Genomic DNA, 21541 nt, shown 5'->3' on the forward strand with positions numbered 1-21541 from the left:
TTTTAAATATTTTCATATCCTTTCTATGGTTTTGTGCCAGAAAGCACTGAATAAAAGTGTGTGATTAATTAATGAAATAATCCCCTTCTTTATTATTGCTTTAAAATGCTAGGAAAGCGTGAGATAAAGAGAAAAAAATGGGCAGAGGCTTATTTGGATTCAAGGAGGATGACTGCTAGCTTTGTTAGGCCTGGAGAGCATCTGTGAAAAATAGGAAAGATTTCATGTTTGCTGTGACAATATTTTGCTTGGGTCAAAAAAAGAGAGGGAGTCATGCTGAGCTCCGGGGCCTCCAGCCTTCAGAAAAGCTCAACTGGATTTCTCAGCTTCCCTCAATGATTCTGCCAAAAATGGTGCTTAGGTGGTGCTAAAGCTGGGATGCAGAAGGAAGGAGGTGGGGGAGGTAAAAGCTGCCTTGTACCCCCCAACATCCTGTCCTGGGGGCTAGATTTCCCTCGTCAAAGGCATCTGGGTGGGTGTGACTATAACGAAACAGCCAGGCAACAACCCAATAGGCCACTTGACCGGGCACTAACAGTCAAACATAATTATGGACCAAGTCCTTGCCTTCAAGGAACCTATACTGTGGCTGAAGGATCAGACATGTCCTTGGTCAACATGAGCAGAGTGCAGAAGAGCATCAGCATCACCCTGGGAAGATGAGATAAGAGAGGTCAGGGCGGCGTTGTTGAACTAAGATGAAGTTTGAATTCAGCCTTGAAAAGTGGGAAGGTGGCAGGGCAGGCACCCCAGGGGGGAGCAGCAGGAAGAACAGAGACATGGAACGGGGACTCACTAGTCCCAACGCACCGCCCTGTGCGTCTGTGAAATGTTTTCTAATCTTCACAACTCCCCAGGAGATAGAGAGTATCTCCACTTTGCAGATGGAAAAATTGAGACTTCGGGAAGTTCAATGGCATTTCCTAGGCCTCACAGGTAGTACCTGTATGTAGAATTTAATTCCAAAACTACATTTTCCCAGAGCTCATGCTTTTTCTCCTGTAATAAGATGCTTCTGAATTATAGCTCGTTGGGGACCACCTGTTGAGGAGACGTGGCATAGGAAAAGAGCTGAGTGCCAGAATATTAGTCACATGAGCCACAGACGGTAACACAAAACATGTGTCTTTGTGAATGACCCCTAATTCTTCTTCTCAGAAATAATTTTATTTAATTGGTCATGACCATCTACTCTTCTGAATGTATCAATACAACCTTGGCCTCTAACTTGAGCTGGACACAAGGTTGTGATGAAGCTAGGGAGAAGGGACAGAAAGGGTGAGGTATAAGCATGGCAGTGGCCTTTGTAAGCCATTCCCAGGTGTTAGCACATAGGAATCAGAGCTCAAATTCTCCAGGCCCTGGGAGTACAACAGCTGGCAGAGATCTCCCTACTGCTGTCAACAGGGTTCTCCAGGTAGGCGGGAGACATGAGAACACAACTAGTTCCTCCTAGTGCTGAGATTCCCCACCTGAACACAAACCACAAAGGTGTGCAAAGCATCTTCAAGTACGCACGACTTCCTCATGTTGGTGGTTTTGGGATTGAGAAATGACAAGATCTAGTTGTTTGATTCGAAACAGAGATAGGGTATCTTTGGTTATTATGACTCAAACTCCAAAAAGTTAGGATTTATCTCACTCTCCCCTTAAATCCTCTTTCTTTCTCTTAAGAAAAAGCCACTGTACACAGTTTAATTCTTAATTTTTGGCAAGTTATGTTTTATGCTATTGTTGTATATATTTTTTTCTTTTCTTTTTTTTTTCACCTAACAAGAACATGCCCGACAAGACCACGTCTAACAAGATTATTGTTTATATCTTATGTAAATTGTGCATTTCTCAACATGTTGAAAAGAGTCTGGACATGCAGTTAGTCACTAAGTAACCTGTTGGTCAACTTCATTAAAAAGAACATGGAGGATATTGTTAGCCGAGAGGCGAGGACCAGAATAGCTAAAGCGCTCTGAGCCCCGAGAACACAAGTACGAGGGGCAGGCTTGAGACGTTCTCCAGACTGTCAAAAGGAAATGGTACTTGGCACCTAGACGTTTCCTGCATGAAGGAGGCACTCCAATATTTGAAGGAATTAATCAACTCAGACAATGGGGATGGCGCTTTTTTTCCTACTATGGGTTTTGCTAGAGAATATTGGCTGATACTTCAGTGTAGAAGTCAGAGGTTACATTTAAGGAAGAACAGTATGAAAGTGAAAGAGCTGAATGGTGAATAAATCCACCACCAGAGAGAGACAGTGGGTTCTCTGCTTCCTGTGGATGAAACAGTGACATGGTAAACGGGCCCATTCCAGGGCAGATGTGACAGCTTATCTGATGGTGGGTGGGAGGATGCAGGGATATGACGTCAGGGATGGTAACTAAGTAACTTCTAAAACTTCTGAATTCCTTTACCTTGGAGATGCTGAATGTTTCACTCATAATCTCCTGTGCATTGAAAGTGTTATCTGACCTGGGGAACACCCAAAGGCAAGCCCTGGGATCTCTCTTCTCAGGGGTCCTGGAAGGCAGGTGTGCAGATGCCTGTCTTTTGTCACCATCAAGCCACGACTCCCTGCCTGCCTGGCTCCTGGGTTCTAACCACTGCTGTAACCAGATGTAAGAGCTCTTGGGTCAAACACAGACCTTGCACCTTGAATACTCCACTTCCCAAAGTGAGTTACTTCCTAGAAGTCTACACATTCTGTACCCAGGAAAGGAGAAGCAGCTGACTCTTGGACACTAAAATATGGTGCTCAGGTGTGGATTAGAAATACAGAGCAAGATCACTGACCACCTAGATCTGGATCTTCCTAAAAGAGTTCCAGTCTTACAGTGCCAGGGCCTGAGGGAGGCAGCTGAAGGTTTCTGCAGGAGATAAGAAAATCACTGTGTCCCCAGAGAGCCACCTCTACTGGGGAACTGGGGTGAGGAAATGTTATACATACAAAGGTCCTCCTCTCTCTTCCTTCAACGAGAATGGCTCTGCTTTTTCTTGTTTCTTGTACACAACTTCATTTGTAAATGAATGTTTTGGTACTAAAACATATTTTAAAACTCCAGACTAAGTTTGTATTTTGCAGGAGAAGAAGCTGATAAGTGATGTTTTCGAGATTGCCTTGCTACTTAGCAACAGGCTTGGGTGGGTCCACTAACCCCCAGCCCCTCTACAGAAACCTTGTTTGGAGATCATATCTGTCCAGTCCAACTCAAAGACCCATATATAACCAGCTTCAGATTTCTGCCCTGAAGCTGGAATAGATGTGCTCAGAAATTCAGGGGAAACTGAGGCACAGGCAAGAAGAAGTAAATGTGTCCCTCCCCAAAACCACTGCCTTGAAAAGCACCAATCCAGACGTTTTTCCACTGCCTCCCCCTTGGACCCTATGCCCACTCAATCCCACGGGGGAATAGTTCACTACTCACGGCAGCCTCACTGCCTAGGGAGGGATCCAAGACAGGGAGACAGCGAGAGGGAGGAAAATGAAATCCACCATGGCTCCAGGGACTTCAATCAGGCTGAAGTTAATGAAAAGGATCCTGCCTTTTCCCAGGATGCTTAAATGTCTGCACCGCTCCCAGCTAGAGGGTGGAGAGGGTGCGGGGGAGAGGGCAGGCAGAATTACATTTAAAAGGCAAAGGAAGGAGAAAATTCTTTCATCTCCCTGGTGGAGCTAGGCAGTGTTCCTGGGGCCCTGCTCAGACCAATCTCATTCCTGACACGTCTTGCTGCTCTCTGGAACAGTCCACGTTCAAAATATTAGGAGGATGACCCTGCCTTCCATTTTTGAGGAGCTGCAGTTTCTCTTGGCATAAATTCAGGTGGTTTTGTTTTTTGTTTTTTTTTTTTTTTTTTGGTCTCTCCAAGCTCCAGGAGAGGGTGGAGAGTAAGAAGCTGTGGGGCCCTTAAGGAGGTGAGAAGAGAAATCCCTCCAGCTTCCCCAACAGAGACATTTTGCTCTCTTATCCTCTTACTTCTCTGCTCTCTGAAAAGGATTTTTTCCTTTGCTGCAGCCAACATTCCCTTATGACCTCCACCGACCTAGACTATCCCTCCAAACAGCTGCCCTCCTACTTGCAAGCTTCTATAGTCCCTAAAGCTTCCCGCATGGGAGGCGAGGAGGCCGTTCTATCTTTCTCCCTCTGTTCCCTGTCCTCCGCCCCAGGGACAAACATCGTATCCCCTGTGTTGGCCTTTTATCAAAAGTATGCACCCCATCTGGGGGCCCTCACATATCCACACCAATCCTGCTGGCTGACCCAGGACACGTGCTTCTGAGAAGGGGGTCACTGACCCAAAAGCGGGGGTGGGGATGTGGGTCCATGCTGGACATCTGGACAAGCTGAAGCCTGGTGGCCACGGGGACTCTCCAAGTCATTTTCTCTTCCCAGATATCCCCTCCCTTGTGGGTTCGAGAAATAGATGCTGACACATGAAATGGATGGACAGATGGACTGAGGCATAGGTAGGTAGGTAGGTAAATAAAGGAAAAGAACAGTGATGGCTTTGGTATAATAAATGACCCATTTTCAAATTTGTCCTAAAAAATATCATCCTTTCATTAAATGAGCCTTCTACTTCACCTCCCTCCCTCTTTTCAATCTGTCCTCCTTTCCTGTCCAATTTTGTGGGAAATGGATCTTCTTCTCCCTTTTTATTTTGTGTCACTTGCTTCTTACCTTGACTGTAGAATGGAAGCTGAACTCCATCCCATGCCAATCCCTCAACCCACAAAATAGTTCGGAACAGCCCATGTGGAAGGTAACGCCCCAGCAAGCCAGGACAGACGTCTAATCCTATGTCTGTCTGAGGCTGCTAGCCATGAACTAACCCCTCCCTTTCCCCTTGACAAAGGAAACTGAGGCACAGAGAGATGAAGTGCCTTACCCAGTGGAAAATCAGGAACAACAAATCCATCCATATGTATGTGCACAACCCAAAGAAAGTTTTAGATGCCCAGACAGCTGGATACTGGGGGATTCCGACAGGAAGGGGAAGAATTACAAGGTATGTCAGGGGTTGAAACAGAGAACAGGACAGGAGTCTAAGGAAGGCTTCCACTGAGCAACAAGCTCTGGAGCCACCAGCTGGGATGGAGCCCACACGTCCACTGGGACTATAAAAGAAAATATGGAAATTGTAATGAGCGCGGTGAAACAGGAAGCAACAGGTTACTAGTCTTCCCCGGGATGATAAATGGAACACTATCACACAAAAGAACATGAGACTTGGAGGGAGAAAACTTGTGCCCTAGCTCTAGTTCTGTATAACTCACTATGGGATCTGTTATGGGATCATTAACCTATGCAGGTCTCATTTTAACCACCTATGAAATGAATGCCATGTTCCCTCTGCCCTACCTTGCTGGCACCCCAAAGTGCCCCTCTCACCTCAGGGATGAAATAGAGGGGTCACTATCTATTCTCCTTTCCCTTCCAGCAACAGTCCCCCCGAAACACACACCTCTCTAAGAGCCTGTATACACTTTCTGGAAAAAGTCCGAATCAGAAGGACAGAGAGGAGGATAATGAGATAGCCTTGTGCAGTGGCTCCTTTATTGGTTTACAAACAGAAACTAGGGTAGATGACAACTCAGACTGCAACATGAGCTCCCCATCCCAGTGAGGCTGAAGTCAAATCCACATCTGCACTAAAGTTAAACAACCTTCCCAATCAAAAGGCATTAGTTCTGACGGCCAAGGCATTTGGGGTGTATAGTATAGAGACCGAGGGGCTGAATTCCCACCTGCCTAAGATGCAAGTTATACACTCGAAGCTGCCATCCTAGCTGAGCTGTGTCTTTTTGCTAAATTCCCTCAGCCTCATGGAATTTGAAAGGTTAAACTTGAAACCACTGACGCCTCCAGTCTTAATTTCAGCTCCCTTCTTAAAGAGCAGCAAGGATAACTAATAATAACTTTATGCGTAACTCTAAGAAAGCGTGGTCTTGATTGCTTATGTTTTTCTTTTATTACTTTTCTAAATGATGGGGTTTTAATATTTACAGGTGAGATCTGTATCAAATTCCCCTAGATATGCAGCCAAAAGAGCTTTGCAGCCAAAAGAGCTTTTACCTATTTTAAGATTCCATGCGTAACCTTGCACACATAACCCATGCTTTTACAGCAGTGTGTATATTTGGTGGCTGTCCAAGTCACAGCTATTTTAACTTCTGGGTGGGAATGTCTTTAATCCCCTGCCTTGCAGATTAGAGCTGTAACTACCAAGACCTAATGAAAGAAAAGCCCCCTGAATGCCCTAATCTAGAACCCACAGAGATTATGAGTCTTGTTTTAGGTTTTTCCAACCTGGTGAACCTACAGACGCTCATCCCACTCTTTTTGAATTTCCCAGTAGAATTCTTTTTAAACAGATAGTTCCTCAAATAAAGAAAATGAAATTTCATGGAGAGCATTTTGTGTGGTATTGGGTGGGAAGTTTATACAGGTAAGTCTGGTATAAACTGGTGACATGGATGTTAATGTCATTATTTATTAAGCATTTCAGTAAAAGGTGGCTCAAGAGGATTAAGTAGTCTCTGAGGTTCAGGGCTAGTAGGTGGTAGAATGGCACTTGAACCTGGTTTGGCTAACTCATGCTCTTCTTCACTACCTCATAACACCCTACGGACCCCTGACTACTTTGGTATGCAGATTGTTGGAGGCTATACCAGGTCTTCCATGATGTGCCAGACATTTTGAAATGAAGGATGCACAGGAAATCCAGAGAATGGTGGTTTTCAAACTGTGCCCTAAGGAACCCTGGAATCCATAGAAAGATCATGTTGATTGTGAGTTGAGAAAAGCTGAGTGAGGAGTTCTAGGCCCCAATCTCACTTTATCCAGAACAGCACGATGGTTATTGGCATGTTATAGTGAACTTCCTCATTAAGCTTGATTCAAAGCTTTGTAAAAAAAGAAATTTCAAAAACTCCTATTTAATATCTTGAGAGAGAAGGACACTGACTGCACAGGTGAGTGAGCCGTTCCTAGGGCTAACAGAATTTACCTGGGGAAAGAGAATTAATCAGCTTACCTCTTTAAAGATGCTAAGATAGTCGTTTCCTACCAGGAGCAAATTGGGTGCATGACCAGACCTTATTTTAAGTGCCCTGCCTTTAAATACGTGCATGAATTACTCACGGGGAAAATGCTTTCTCTTCCGTTCTTTGCACTTTCTGCAAGGCAATATGTCTGCTCTCTTCATCTGAAGTTCAGAAAGCTACACACTTAAGAAAGCACAACTAATGCACCAGAAGAAGAAACAGCTAAAGATATGTTGCTTCTCGGGAGCACAATCTGGGTTGTAGATCCTTTCCTTGCAACAAAATTAAGAAATCACACCGCAAGCATCTGTGAGCTGTTCCCAAAGTCCATAAGAGCCAATAAAGGAGGTTCCCCTCCTTGAACAGATGCTAAGCAAAGCTGGATGCTGGGGGAATATCCACCCTGATCTTCTTCTTCTTCTCATCGTTTACTTTATGTCTGCTTAGATCTGACCAGATGATCTGCTCACTTGGCTGCAAGAGGAGTATCAAAGCTTTCTAATTCATCCCCTTGGTGAATCCTAGGAAATTGATTTACACCCCTGGCTTACTCAGCGGTCGAGAATGGAAAAGTCAGAAGGTGCCTGCTTCAGAGATGTCTGAACACTGGAGTCAAAAGCTCTGCTCCTTAGCTCAGTGTAGCCAATTTGGCAGAGAATCTCGGTCCCTCAGGCCAAATCTGGAGCAATTAATCACAATTACAGGTGGATATCTAAAAGGGATGAAGCCAAGTGGGACCCAGTGATAGCTGAACCTTAGAGCTGTAGGTAGCCACAACTTTTATAATCCTCAGGTAAAATAGAAGGATCTCCTCCAGAAAGTCTACCCTGGACTCTGGCAATTATAATATGAAAAATAACTATGATTTTTTAGAACCTACTTATGCCTGTTCTTGTGCCAGGTAGAGGTTTAAGTTCACTATCCCTCTTAAATTTCATACTATCAGTGCAAGATAGTATTATTTCCCCCAGTTTATAGTTGAACAAACTGAGTCTCCAACTGGTTAAATAATTCACCCAAGGTTATAAAGGCAAAAAAAAAAAAAAAAAAGGAGCAGAACTGGAATTTGAACGTAGCTCTGAATCATGGCAAGTCCAGCTCTCTGTCTAAGCCATCCATGACCCCTCAGGGATCCCTTAGTGGAACATTGCTGTCTCCTTCCCTACTGTGCCAGGTTCCCAGGGACACTGGTACCACTGCCAGCCATGCCCCAGGTAACTCACCACACAGGTAGGAGTCAGGCTTCCCATTAGCCCCATGCAGCCATAGCGTAGGTATCAGAGGTAATATCTCTACCATCTTCATCTTTCCCTCACATTTTTCTGAACTCAAGCTAACTTTGTTCAAAGGAGCTTTGTTCTTGAATCTAGCTCACCAAGGAATCACTAGAGTTTGTACTTCGTACTGCTATGGACATTGTTAATTATCATGGGTATCTTCTCTCCCTTCCGCCTCCTTTCCCCAATCCTTCCTTCCATATAGCAAATGAAGGCATGCCAAGTCCAGGCACCATCACAGATGTTGGGAGCCCCCCTAAACCACCAAATACTTCACTCTTAGTATTATATCCTCTCAAGCATCTCATAAGATAGTCCTACAATTACACCCATTTTACAAATAAGAAAACAGAAACTTAACAACATTAAACAACTTATTGAAAGTCACAGGATTATAATTGACAGATCCAGAGAATACACATAATTCCATTTGGAACCAAAGCCTATGTCCATTCCAAACTATTCCACATGTGTCACATTGCCAGTAATCTAAGTGCTGTCATGGGTCACCACATCCTACATAGGAAAGGTTTTTGTCTTTTAGAGACAAGAGCTAAGACAGATAGTAGGCAGGTGGTTATAAATAAAGGTAACCAATAGTAGGAAGGAGATAGTTGAATCTCAAGGAACGGTAACATCATTATGATCATACAAGTAGGCACTTTTAATAATACAGAGAAGTGGGAAATCTCACATAAGCCATGTCTGTTACTGCAAGTATGAACAATGCCATTAATTCATCTTCGAATCCAACATAGCACGAGAACCAGAGAGAGCACAGGTGGGAAGAACAGCCTTGCACCTGACAGAATGAAGGAGCTGGACAGCAGGAGACAGGACCTCAGGGAAGACAGACAACCACCTTCAGCAAAGAGAAGAGAGGTGAAAAGCGAGCTCTTCCTCTCCTTTGCAAGGAAGAACCTTCACAAAACAAAAACTTTAAAACATTGTCTTTGTCTATCAAATACCTATGCTTACAGTTTTCATTAGAAAGGTTACTAAGTATTTTTAAAGATGTCAGATTAGATGTCAGATAAAGATGTTATTCGCTTACTCATTTTAATTAACCAACTGGAACTTGCTCGCTTATATGCTTTGCTATTGGTTGAAATGAAAACTTCGAACTGCTATTTGAAAACTGTTTGCACAACCAGTTTGCAATCCCTTCCACAGATGGCCCTGCTCTTGCATTCATGTTATAGGCAGTGTAAGTGCTGGGACTTGGTCCTGCCACTCCCTAGGACTGGGAACTCTGAGGACTGAGACACCTGGCCGTTTCCAAAATGATTCTTCACCACCGAAGATATTCCGCAGAGTTTGTCACAGCTTCTAAAGATGCTCCCAGTACATTAAGCAAACAAAACAGCCTTGGAAAACAGGATGAGAGTCCCAGCATGTCAACTTTCCAAGGCATGGCTCCTTGGAATATATACATCCTAGTCTTTTGTTAAAAATCTGTTCTTGCCTTTCATACCACACTTCTGGAAACGGCTGTGTCCACCAGTAACTCTTCTCAGCTGGAGTTTGAATGTGTGTGTTTGTGTCTCATACAATCCTGCCTCAACCAATCATAGTTTGCTAAACATGGTCTCTGTGAGTTCACTCTCAAGAACTCTGTGATCATTTCACAGAGGTATCTGGAAATAGAGGGTTACTTCTCGCCAAAACGACTCAGTCCAATGTGGATTATAACTCCCCAGACCTCTTCCCCAAATGAGATAATCTTTAATTATTCTCCCTGAAATCACATGTGTGCCTGACTCCCAGCCCACCCATTTTTCGACAGATCTGCCCAGAATTTCTGGCTGACTCAGTTGGGAGGTATCTCTCCATACATTGCCCACTGAGACTGAGCAAAATGGATGTAACACACAGATGCTACCTCAGCAGGACTGGAAGTAGCTGCGAACTCAGTCTGAAAGCCCTTTAGTAATCACATGCCCAAGCCCTTTATTTATAGCACAAATGGAGGGCCCACCACAGGGACTGGCAATGTTCTCTCCTGCAACCATGCTCGGTGAGTCACTGTAGAGTGACCTTGGGCAAGTCACATCCTCGCTTGAGCCTTAGTAGTCCCCATCTCTAACATTAGGAACTCTGTAAGATCCCCTTGTCATCTGACAGCCTCTGAATCTGGAAAAGGCTATGGATGGCCCGGCCACTCACCTGGGGCATTATCAGGCTTCATGCACGCTGTCTGTTCCTAAAGGCAGGGGCTACCTGGAGCTGGATTGCCACGTCAGGGTGAGATTTCATAGCAAAAACGGTGGAATGGTAGGGCTCTTGGCAGAACTGAGAAGTCGGCAAAGCCTAACTGTGTCTTTAGAAAGAGCCAGGCCCTCACCTGTCCCTGGTCTTTCAGAGAATAAGAGATCTCCTGTTTCTCTCCACAGCCCTTCCTTCTTAAACTTGGTTTTAGGAATGTGCCCACTAGCAATCAATTGCACCATGATTGCTGGGCAACTGTTCTCAGGATTACCGTTTGTTGTGCTTCACTTATAACTAGTCAAGAAAATCAGAGTCCCCGTGTCCTTGGATAAAGAGAAATCCTAGACCTTAAGAATTGCAGCAAAGAATAGAGGTGAGAGAGGTACATAATCTGTAGGGCAGAGGGCCCATTGCTACATCGGGAGCTACACTAAGCAAGGCTGGCTCCAGGAGAGACGGGGGGCAAGAGAGTGGTGAAGCCAGACCTACCTGTGCCCACCCACCTGTCCTTGCCATGTCTCACCAAAAAGCATGTGAGTGTCAGCAACGGTGGCCTTCCTCTGTTTTCACCCTCAGGCTTTCCTTGACCTCATGGGATATTAATAAGCATCCCAATTCAAAGACACATGAGCTGATTTCCATCTAAAATGTAAAAGGATTTGGCAATAGGCTGCCTTTTAACTAAATATTTACCCTCTGTAATCTATTGAGTGCAAAAGTGGCAGGTGTTCTTGATAATCAAGTCACAGGGATCCTTGCCTTATTTCAAGACATACAGTGTTTTTATTATAACAAGAATAGTAAAGAATGACATTGACAAAATAGCTTTGCTCCCGAGACCTAAAAACATTTCAAACGATGATCTCACTGAATTATCCCAACAACAATGAACAACAGGAAGGGACAGAAACTATCCTGCCTGTTTGACAGATGGAGGAAATGAGGCTAAAAATTGGGCAGTGACTTGCCCAGGGACATGCTCTTGGCTTTGGGAGTCCTAGCGTGGAAGGGATTATCCAGAGCAGCCTTCCTCCAATGCCGGAATCCCCTTCTCCAACTTCTCTGACAGATGGGCACCCAGCTTGAGCACTTCCAGGGAAGTGGCACTTGCTATTTCACTGGCACAGCAATAGTCTTTACCAAGTTCTACCTTTATTCAGTTGAATCATGCCTCACTGAACTTATCCCCATAGTTCTGAGAAGCAGGAACTAATTGCTTTTTTTTTTTTTTTAAACTTCATGACTTTCCTGTAGAATCCCATCCTACAGATAAAAAAACAAGCAGAGGAAGCAACACGATCCAGGGCCCCTGTCTGAAGTTAGATCCAGACACCAAACCCAGAGGGTTTTAGACTCATCCTCTCCCCTTGTTCTCTGGTCCCACCCATGGGTACACACGGCAGCCTGATTAGTCCTGCCACTGGCCTGCCTCTGGCACATTTGATGACATGCCCAGATAGGGTAGCCCAGGTGCTTTCAACTCTTCCTCCCTGAACATGGTTCCCAGTGTCATCGCTATCTAGCTTACAAAAGCCTCCTCTACAAAATGTGGCACTCTTGGCTGGGCGTGATGGCTCACGCCTGTAATCCCACACTTTGGGAGGCTGAGACGGGAGGATTGCTTGAGGCCAGGAGTTCAAGATTAGCCTGGGCAACATAGTAAGACCCTGTTTCTAAAAAGAAAAAGAAAAAAAAAATGTGGCACTCAGATCTGAGCACATAATGCCAGTGGGAGGAGTGACTGCTATTAACCAGTCATGTGCTGGCAAATCTTTAACACCTGGATCTTGGGGCGGGGAGATCCCCATTGTGAGGCATTTGTCAATTTCCCCAGTGTAAGTACTCCCAAGGTGTCAAGCTACCAACCTGAAGTCACTGACTGTAGAGTTGAGAAAAGATGTGCCCAACTCTTGCCGCCCAGTATGAGCTGGCTCCAACACACCACTGCTGTGTCCATGAGCCTATCCACTTACGAACACCAACAACTGGACTCAACCAGACTCAAGTGCAGACACTAACTCTTCCTAGTGGCTGCATGTCAAGTCTCTGTTTTAACACCCATGAAAGGTGGGTAACATCAGCTACCTCACAGGGATGTTTGGATGCCTGTAAGGTGCTGAAGAAATCAGTGCTTTATAAATGTGAGTCACCTGCTCCCCTTCCTACCATATGTTTCAGGGGTGTGGTGAGGTTCAACTTAGATCACTTAAAAGGGATGATTGGTGGAGTGTGCTGTATCACACCAACAATGGGATGTTGGTATTGAACTTGGTACCCATTCCTCTCCCTTACCTGCCCTCAAGCCCAGGACGCTTTGAAATCCTTTCCCGTGGGAGGGTTGTGGGAAACATGGAGGAGGTTTTGCCATGACTTGGCCATGGCCAGGTTTTAACTGGCCACCTCAGTGTAGAGTTGGCAACTGGCCTTTCTAGGCTTAGGGCAAGGGTGGGCAGTAGGTGGCTGGAAATGTTGGCTCTTCTGTGAAGATTTTATTAGAACTAGGGGATTTCCCCACTGCTCTTTCAAACTCTTTTGGCCAAATATTACATGCCCCAAGGTCAAATGTATTAGTGCATCTACCAGCCCAGAGAACTCTTGGCTTTGCTGCTGAATCCCTCTTATCTCCCTTCCCTCCCTTAAGCCTTGCAATTTAGCCAAGGCAGCTGCTCATACCTCCCCAGCCCTGGAGTGGCTCAGCCTGTATATAAAAATAGACATGCACAGCGGTCACTGCTTTCATGGAGTCATCACTGGAAACTAGATACATGCAGGACATTCTCCAATGAGGGAAAAGAGAAGCTGCTAGATGTTTACATGGCAGGGTGACAGAACTTGGGCAGGTCCACAAAGAACCAGAATAGGTCTACAAAAGTGCTTGGAAAATGCCATTTTACCTGTCTGAACTTCAGTTTCCTTATTACTGTACAAAGGTCCAAATCTCCTGGCTAGCTCACAGGATTTTAGGAAAAATAAAATGGGATGTGAGCCATGAATGTGCTTTATACCTGCTATACCAATGGAGGCTACCAGTGAGGAGACTATTATGCCCACTGTCCCTGCTACACCAAGAGATGGTATATGGGGCACGCTTAGGGGAGAGGGGGAGCCCCTGGAGCCCCTGTGGATCTGGCTGCTCCTGAGATTCATCGCAGGATTCATCGCAGTAGAGCAGCTGCTGTTTAACCCATGGCCCCGCACCATGCCCCGTGGGAACGTGGAAGGAGCAAGCTGCGTTTCCTGCAGCAACGGTGCAAAACACAGCAGAACCACTGGCAAAGGGCATAGCAGGCGGGGGGACCATGCAGGACATCTCTAAGAGGCCAGGGGCACTAAGGCTACCGAGTTCACAGCCTGTGCTTGTTGCCTCAGTTTCCCCTGTGTCTCTGATCAGTGCCCACCCGGAGGGGCCCCTGAAGGGAGTGGGATGCGGGTGGGCGGGGCTGCCGGCTGCGCCTCCCGCCTGTGCCTGCGCATCTCATTACCGAGGGGGCGCGAATCAAAGCAGCCTCGTGCAGCTGCTGTCCTGTTTAATCCATCTGCAATCACAAGTGATTAGCATGGATGCCTCGGCGCTGAGGTTATTGTGTGTGTGATCAAAGCCCAAGCTCCTGCGCGCTTCCCAGAGCGGCCTGCACCTGGGAGGGCGTGGAAGGCCGTGAGCCTGGGGCGTGGGGCAGGCAGTGGGAAGGAGGGTGGGCTCCCGAGCAGAGCCCAGGAACAGCGAGCGTAGCTTTGCCTGCCTGAGGTGCACAACCTTGAGGAGGGCCCTGGGGAGGCCCATGGAGGCCCCTTTGGAGGTGGCGTTCCCAGCCTAGAGATAGAGGCAAGCAGGACTTACTCACTGTGAGACTCGTGGAGGATTCTTAAACTCCCCTGTTTTATAGATGACACTGAGACCCAGAAAAAGGAAGCATATTATATGCTTGGCTGGCACCTGTTTGTGTGAAAGCTGAATGTATATACTACGGAAAATTAATTTAAAAAAAAAAGAAAGAAAGAAAAGGAAAGAGAGAGAGGAAAAGTAAAGAGACCAAGAGACGGGAAGGGACAAAGGAAGTAGCCAGAAGCCATGCACGGCTTGTACACAGGCCACGTAGGCTAATGCTGAGACAAGAAAGATCACAGCTAAAGAAGCAAAGGTGATCTGAAGAGCTAAGAGGCAAGATGTGCCCGGGCCTTTAATAGTTTATATATTTGCTCCCACACACCAGCTCCAGTAACTTTCTGAGTTATATCTCCCTAAAACAGCAAGATCCCAGCCCAAAACTCACCCTCTATTTACAAATTCTGCTTGGGCAAAGCCTGATGTCCCACTTCTCTGCCAGCCTAGATGATAAACGTCACTGCCATCCAAACAAAGACTCAGCTCTTATTGGGAGCGTTCATAGATCTTCCTTCTCTGAAATGTTCTATCCATGCCACTTCTTTGACAATCAGCATGCATTGTCCTTTGGATAGCTCTTGGGTTGGTAGGGTAAAGAATTCTTTTAAGTCTTGGATGACGTGAGTGCTGGTGATGATGATAATGATGAATGTATGAGCCCTGCTTCATCAGCCAGCCCCAAGCTCTTGATGGCAGCTATTGCGTGGTGCCCTTCAGGACACCTTCCACACCTGCCTTGGGGTCGAACAGGTCCTAGGTCTTTAATAGGAGACTGGGAGCCTCTTGAAGGCAGGAGCTACACTTTTAGGAGTTTGCACCTGTCTCCAGCACCAAGCACTCTCCTTGCATGTAGTAGAGCCACTAACAAGTGTCTGTCCAATGGTGAATGAAAGACACAAAGATTTTTGAATGAATATACACTATGATTTAATTTTAATGTGGTTAAAGAGGCTACCTAGAGGTGTTCCATTTCCAGCAAAACTTCTGATCCACTCTCAAGGGGCAGCAGAGAGGAAGAGGACAGGGGGTCCTGGAGAGTGGCATGAGTGGGGAACTCAAGAAGCCAAGAGAGCTGCTTCTTTACAAAAAGGTTTTTCCAGAGCCAAGAAGTTGGGGAGGGGCTGGTCCCCCTATTCCTAATACAAGAAGCCACCTGGGCCTAATTAATGCTTTGCACACATGACCTGGGTGCATGGTATTTTTTAAGATCCCAATGGGTACCTGGGATGCAAAGTCCATGGTATGTCATGAGTTAACTACAGTTTTCACCACTGATTTAGAACCAAAGGAACATCCCGGATCCAATTTGTGGATGACATTGTGGGGTCCTTCACACCAAGAATGATCCAGTTTTGGAGATGAGAACCAAGTGGAAAGATTTGGGGGGCAATTCAGAAACTTTTGCAATAGACACTAAGAGAACTAATCTTTATGTTGCTGAGTTCTACGTCATGCTGAAAGATAACCAAATACTCCAAAGCTATGCATAATAACTAATTACCCAGTATGGAATGGGTGACGAAAATAATAATAAACTTTTAATAAGCCCTCACATGTGCCAGGTGCTTCATATAAATCTCACTTATTTCTCACAACAATTTTTCTGAGTAGGCACAGTAATCCCATTGTGAAGACAAAGGGTCTGCGGCTCAGTGAGGTTAAGGCATTTGCTCAAGACCACACAGCTAGAAAGTTATAGAGATCAGAGCTGAACTTCTCACTGTCTGATCCCAGAGCCTATGGACTCTTCCCTGTGGCCTTCACCAACTTTGGCTCAGCCCCATCTCAGAGAGGCCACACTGATGTATTGTCACCACGCAGCATGAGCAGAGCTGACGTATCACGGCACCCACTTCGCCTCTTGCTCACTTACACTTCAGTGCCCTGCCAAATGGGCAAGCCATGCCCAACTCGTGCTGCTAGGAGAAACATTAGAGCATATTCAAATCGAATGCTCTCATTTTACAGATTAGTGGCTTGAAGCTCTAAAAGGTTAATCACCTGCTCAAGACTGTAATGCTAGTTAGCAATAGGCCCAGCCTTAAAACCCAAGAGTCTCTGACTCCCAGGTCAGTGTCATTTTTAGTGAATCGTGGGCTCTGGGAATAGAACAGAGGCTGGGAAGTCGGGGCATCGGAGTATCTGTCTTTTTGGTACTGTCATTACGGGGATAAAGCTCTACATAAAATGCCCAGAGGTATTTTACTAATATGTTGCCACAAAGGCACATATGCCCTGTGCCAATTTCCTCCTTCTGGCAGTAGATCATGGTGGCTCTGGCTTAGACATCCTTCAGGACATAGTATGTTGCGTCCTTGTGGCCCTTACAATGCTCCGGTATCAGGGACTTGCAATGAATGCAAGAGACTGGGGAGAGCAGGTGGAGATTTTCTTGCCTGATTTTTGGAAACCCACAATTTCCGCTTAACTTGTAATAGAAGTGAGCCTAAAGAAAGTGACAACAGGGCCACCGGCTATTCTGTTAGTAACACTTGAGACCATAGCACTTCAATGTGACTAGCGCCAGCTGTCCAATGCACACAACGACCTTTGGCCTCATCCTAGGAGAAATGTAATTCACTCCATGCCTCTTTCTGTCCACCGGGAGTTAGAAACCAGAGCGGCCAGAATGATCAGGAGGCTTCCTAATGGCAACACTCAAACAAGCGGAGATTAAGCATTGTCAGAAATATAATCTGCAACTCTTCTCATCTGTTTCCTTGTGTTTGCATTTTTTAAATCACCTCTTCAGGAATAGAAGAGACAGTTGGAGGCTCTTCCCTGTATTTGCACCTAGAGGTGCACTTATCATCTTCATCTAAAAGGCCAGGAAAGATATTAGAACGTGGTGAGTTCAGAGGCCTTCTAGTTTTGTGACTTTTAGCCCACGATGTGTGTATACATGTTTCTTCTAGACACATATAACCAAGCGTGGATTAACTATGTGGACTTCTCCATGAGCAAAGGCGGCTTCTCTGCTTGCTACTTCCCAGGCTTTGATGACACTTCCATAGAGAGGGCACAGACACAAGGGTACTGATCTGGTCCTCTCACCTCCTCCTCTAGAACTTTCTAGTGGCTTTCCATCACTTATAATAGTATCTGCAGTCCTTACCGTGAGCTTCAGGCCTGCCCACCTCTCCACACTTTTACTCCCCACTCCTGGCTTCCTGGGCCCCCTTGCCTCCAGCCACCATGGCCTCCTTGCTGTTCTTGTTATGCAGTAGTTTGCAACGTACTATTGAATAACCTGGTGAGTTTCTGTTTCTCTCTTTCTCTCTCTCTCCTTTTCTCTCTCTCTCTCTCTCTCTGCCACCTCCAGGGATGTTAATAATGTTAATGTAATCTATCTAGGGTCTAGACCTAGAGAGTCAGGGTTGAGTATTAGGGCTTTTGCACTTGTTGTTCTCTCTTTCCTGGGATGCCTGCCTGCTCCCCCTTCAACTTCGCACAGGCCATGCCAGGTATCAGGAAGTCCTTCCCTGGCCAGCCTTTGCAAATGGCCTGTGTTCCTCTCCTCTGCCACTCTCCACCCTCTGGACCCAGTTTATCTTTCTTAGCAGCATTATCTCCACCCAGCATTTTATTCTGTATTTGTTACTCATTTATCGTCCATCTCCCTTCCCCAGCCCAGTCCCATCCACTTCAGTGGAAACTCCAGAAGTGCAGGGACTTGTCTTATTGTACTCATTGCTCTATCCCAACATGATGTAGGGGCTAAGGAAAGGATTTGCAGCACACAGCAATGCGAGGGTGTCTGTCTGCTCCACCACAGGGCTCTATCTTGTGTTCCCAGCACTGGCCAGGGAAGGCACTCCCACTGCCTCACACAACTGCCAGGTTTGCAGCTTCAGCCAGTGGCCCCATGTACTTCCTGAGCATTCCTTCTTTGTAGGTACCGACTGACAGCTGACCCTGGACTCAGCTCATCTCAGAAGGCACAGAGGCAAGAACGGAGATGCTAATGTGATAAACGACTGTCCAAGCACCATGGCGGAACTGTGTGAGGCTCTATTAGGCATGGCCCGAGTGTCTCGGGCTGGGATTGACTCCCTTGGAAAACAGGAGGCCTCGGAAGTGGAGAAGCAGCACTAGGATTATTGAACAGACCCTACAGTCAAGATGCAACGTGGCCCTAAACCATGCTCTGATATTCACTGTAGTGTTATGTCCATTCTTAACCTGTCTCCAGATTCTAACTCTGTGTTTCATCGCCTCTAGCTTGGTCCTGGTGCATGCATGAGACTCCAGCCTGGCCATTTCAGTCAAGTTCCCTTGAGTGACCAGGACTATCCCTGTTATTGTGGAACTCTCTGGAAAGAACTGTACTTTTCATGTGTTTCCAGCCACAGTCCTGTGTGGAAAAGTTTTATACATGTTGGGGAGATGGTAACAGTCCTTGAAACTCACCCAATGTATTGGCTTGGGAAAGGAGAGACTAGAATGGATTTTGATGGAGAGTTCCATGAAATACTGATAAAACAGTTAATTGGACAGTATCTCTCAGGGTGGGCATCCTAACTATGCTAGGCTTTCAGAGATTCCTCTACTATGTAAACTTGGTTATTCAATGAACATTTCCTGAACACCCACTGTGTGCTAGAGCTAATGGGGGCATCCATGTGCATGGCACTTCCCACATCGAGCCCAGGTGCTCAAACCCTGGCTATGCCAGGGGAATTTTTTTTTTTTTTTTTAACATATAAGGCTCATATATTTCAATTCACAAGTTCAGAATGGAGCTGTACACATATTGAATGATTCCATTTATAGGAAATGTCCAGAACAGACAAATGCATGAGACAGAATATAGATTAGTGATATCCTAGGACTTGGGGGGAGGGGAATGGGGAATGACTGCTAATGGGTATGGGTTTCTTTTGGGGAGTTGAAAATTTTCTGGAATTAGATAGTGGTGATACTTGCAAACTTTGTAATACTACTAAAAACCACTGAATTGCACACTTTAAAAGGGTGAATTTTATAGTATGTGTATTATATCTCAAAAATAAGATGCTATAGGAGCATTAAGTTTTTTAATTTTTAAAAAACCAAACAGGGCATCTAAATATTTTTTAAATTGCACAGGTGGTTGGGAACTGTAGTCAGAGTTGAGAGCCGCTGTTCTTACTTCCTAAGTCATCACCTGGCCTCTCTGAGAGGAGAGACTGTAGCCCATTAAGGATTAGCCCTGGCAGCAGGCGAGAATGTGGTTTCTATACATCTTGAACATGAGCAGCCCTGAGCTTCCAGGAGGAGGCTCATGGAGGCTCATGTTCTCAGGCACCACCGGGATTCCCCTCTGCTAGGCACTGGGGACATAAGGAAGGCCACATTCAGGTGCAACTTTGCACGAAGCCAGATGCCCCGGGAAGAAGTGTTGCTTCCAACAACAGCCCTTGCAACTTGAAGATTTCGATAAAATTTCCACGTCTATTCCTTCCCACCCTCCCCTAAGCCAGGTTTCCCTCTTGAGTGAAAAGTGGGTGGTAATTAATTAGAACTGGCTTCCCTGGAGAATTTAGATAAATGAGGAAGCGGTGGTTGGGGGGTGGGGTCTGGCCTTGTAGAGAACAAGCCCTGGAGAGAACACTGAGCCAGGTGGCTGCCCAGGGGGAAGAGCCTTGAGCCGCAGGCAGAGAGCGCCACGCGCTGGCAGTGCTGGATGTGGAGCGATGGGCCAATCCAATGGGGACCGGTGGCTCTGGAGACCCCCCAGCAGCAGTCTTCCTCTTCCAAATTCAGTGTGCTGTGCAGCCGCCAGGGACATTAACCACCCAGAGACCAGAGACTGACTGCAGAAGTGCATCAAGCAGAACATCTTGGGCCCTGAATGGCAATCCTGCTCACTGGCACCATCTGAGTTAATGAGATGAAGTGCAAAGTCGCCTGCTTCCTGGAAAGTTCCATGCAGCCAGGCAGTTTCAAAGAGCTGAGGGCAATGAGGAGAGCGAAGAGAGGCTGGATTGCTCCCCGAGACTCCGGGAGATGTCCCGGCCTGGGGAAGCACTGTGGTCCCGGGAGGCCATTTGACTGTGGTGTGGAAACCGACTTAGTGGGAGGCAGCACTGTCCAGTCCGATAACCCCACTCAGTCAAACCTCCCTTGCTCTGAGTTTTAACGAAAACGGGATCTTTGTCACTTCTCTAATCACTACAAGAGAACTCGCTGGCTGTCACCCCAGAGGGAATAGCCAGGTGCATCGCTTCTGTGACATTCAGAAACACACCCTCCCTCGCAAGATCATACCACATCTGTCCCCAAGTCCCATCAAGACCCTTCTCTCCACAAAGCCAGTTTTCCTCCTGGCCCTGGGCATGAGCGTGAATATGACACAATGTATGAAAGCAAACTTGTCCTAGGCTCTAGCAGCCGTATGCCAAACTCAGCCCTCCTCGTGGTCTGGGGCAGGAAGCCTGTGTGTGACTTGTAAAGCCTCCCTGGCCAGCGAGACCTTCCAGCAATCTCCTCTTCTGAACCTGGAGACTTCAATCACGGAGAACCTTACAGAGACACTTAGTGTATGATGCCTTGCTGGGTTGTGCCCTGGTTTGAATTTTGAACCTGCCCCTCCAGCTGGCTGGTAAGAGCTCACGGGGCAAAGCCCATGTGTTCTCTTCTCTCAGAGCAGGATGAGTGGAGGGTTTTGAAGCAATCCAAGTTGGCTTCAAATTCCAGCTCTGGCCTTATTAATTGTGCCCCTCTGAGCAAGCTGCAAAACTCTTGTTAGCTTCTGCTTTGTCCTCCCGACACAGACTCAGGTCCCAGGCATCTCCATGCATGGCCTCCAGAAGCACAGATCATTGTAGAAGACAGTGAGAAGCAGAAAGTGTCTCTCCCTAAAGGAAGTCAGAGCAGAGCAATAGGGGCTTAATATTATCCTTTGTAATGTGTGTGGGCATGTGTGAGAGAGGGGGAGAGGGAGAGTGGGTAGGGAGAGGGGAGAGGGGAAGAGAGACAGGGAAAGAGGAAGAGGGAGAGAGATCAGGAGGAGAGACACAGTAAAGAGAAGGAACAGCTCTATCGGGGGCAGGGAGCTGATATTCCTGACAGCACTTGAACAAACGCTAAATCAAACAGCACACAGCTGCCGATATCAAATATAACCTCTTTTTGCACTACATCAAAAAG

At 46.3% G+C, this 21541-nt stretch overlaps 1 protein-coding gene across 2 annotated transcripts in view; it reads right to left on the reverse strand.

Moving 5' to 3' along the window:
* SETBP1 (SET binding protein 1) overlaps window positions 1–21541 on the reverse strand; it is a 324719-nt gene that overhangs the window by 164626 nt on the left and 138552 nt on the right. The gene's annotated exons all lie outside the window — the stretch shown is intronic.

This window comes from Eulemur rufifrons, chromosome 5 (assembly GCF_041146395.1).
Source record: "Eulemur rufifrons isolate Redbay chromosome 5, OSU_ERuf_1, whole genome shotgun sequence".
Classification (NCBI taxonomy): domain Eukaryota; kingdom Metazoa; phylum Chordata; class Mammalia; order Primates; family Lemuridae; genus Eulemur; species Eulemur rufifrons.